The sequence below is a fragment of the Chrysochloris asiatica genome, unplaced genomic scaffold, assembly GCF_000296735.1.
Source record: "Chrysochloris asiatica unplaced genomic scaffold, ChrAsi1.0 scaffold00003, whole genome shotgun sequence".
Taxonomy (NCBI): domain Eukaryota; kingdom Metazoa; phylum Chordata; class Mammalia; order Afrosoricida; family Chrysochloridae; genus Chrysochloris; species Chrysochloris asiatica.
This window is the reverse complement of record NW_006408521.1, coordinates 38735469-38737502: the sequence shown is the minus strand read 5'-3', so window position 1 is coordinate 38737502 and position 2034 is coordinate 38735469.

The following is a 2034-nucleotide window of genomic DNA, read 5'->3' as shown; positions in this document are numbered from 1 at the left end:
TTTAAAAAGCTAAAGTGGATAGAGAAAAATACTGTTAACTGATGTACATGGAGGGGATTATAATCAATGTAATGAAACAAGGTATATGATTTGTTGAATGTAAAACTGATGATGTGTCCTGTAAACTTTCACTCAATCCACAATAAAAACCTTAAAAAAAAAAAAAGTAGCTTATGATCACGAGCCAATTGTTCTGAAGGAAGAAGTCCAAGGTGCACTGAAGACACTGGTAAAGAACAAGGCTCAGGGAACTGATGGAATACAAATCGAAATCTTTCAGCAAACTGATGCAGCACTGGAAGCACTCACTCATCTCTGCCAAGAAATTTGTAAGACAGCTACCTGGCCAACTGATTGGAAGAGATCCATATTGTGCCCATTGCGAAGAGAGGGGACCCAATGGAATGTGGAAATCATCAAACAATATCATTAATATAACAAGCAAGTAGAATTTTGCTAAAAATAATTCAGAAATGACTGCAACAGTACATTGAGAGGGAACTGCTAAAAGTTCCAGTTGGATTCAGATGAGGGCGTGAAACAAAGGATATCACTGCTGGCCATCAGGTAGATCTTGACTGAAAGCAGAGAATACCAGATGTTTACCTGTGTTTTATTGACTATGAAAGACTTTTGACTTTGTAGATCATGACAAGCTATAGACAACAATGAGGAGAATGAATATTCTTTAACATTTAATTGTGTTCATGAGGAATCTGTAATTAGACCAAGTGGCAGTAGTTAGAACAGAACAAGGGAAACATGAATGGCTTAAAATCAAAAGAGGTGTGCACCAGGGTTGTATTCTTTCATTATACTTATTCAATCTGTATGCTGAGCAAATAATCCAAGGAACTGGATTATATGAAGAACATAGTTATAATGATTGGAAGAAAAATCTAACAACCTGCGATATGCAGATAATACAACCTTGCTTGATGGAAGTGAAGAGGTCTAAAAATATTTACTGATGAAGATCAAAGTCTACAGTCTTTAGTATGGGTTGAACCTCAATGTAAAGAAAACAAAAATCCTCACACTGGTCCAATAAACAACATCCATATAAATGGAGAAAACATTGAAGTTGTCAAAGACTTCATTTTGCTTGGATCAACCATCAACATTCAGGGAAGCAGCAGTTAAGAAATCAAATGACATATTGCATTGGGCAAATCTGCAGCACAAGACCTGTTTAAAATGTTCATGAGCAAAGATATCAGTTTGAGGACTAAAGTGCACCTGACCATAGCCATGATAGTTTTAATAGCTTCATCCGCATGTGAAAGTTGGACACTGAATAAGGAAGACTGTAGAAGAATTGATGCATATGAGTTATGATATAGAAGAATATCAAAGGTACTATGGACTGGTAGAACAAACCAGGAGAACAAACAAATCTGTGTTGGAAGAAGTACAACCAGAATGCGCGCCTTAAAAGCCAAGATGGCCAGACTTTGTCTCATACTTCAAATACAGGAGAGACCAGTCCCTAGAGGACATCATGCTTAGTAAAGTGGAAGGTGAGTGAAAAAGAGGAAGACCCCCAGTGAGATGGATTTGCACAGTAGCAGCAACAATGGGCTCAACATCCAGAATCTTCAGAGGTTGGAAATTTCCTCTTAAAAAGACGGGCAGACCAGCCTGGAGCAGCTAGAAGAACAGAAGATACTTCTAGAAAGAAAGACCGACAGGAAAAACACAAAACAATATAGGCAGACCGACTGATTACTAAAAGAACAAGCAAGTTGCTCACCCAGGAGACATCAAGGCAAGTGGTCAGGTCCCCTCAGAGTAAGCCCCCTTCCAAGACTAAGACTCAATGGGAATACACGCTCTGATTGGTGACCACGTTCGTCACCGATAAGAGGAAGTAAGGGAAAAACAGCAATGAAGCTGCGAGCTAAGCCCTACAACATTCAATAGACCCCTGTGAACCTGGGTGGAGACCTGGTTGGCCAGCAGTGTGGCAAGACCTGGGGACTCTTGGGCCCAGAGTCAGTGACATAGCCACAGAGGACTAGAGTGGAGAGTGAA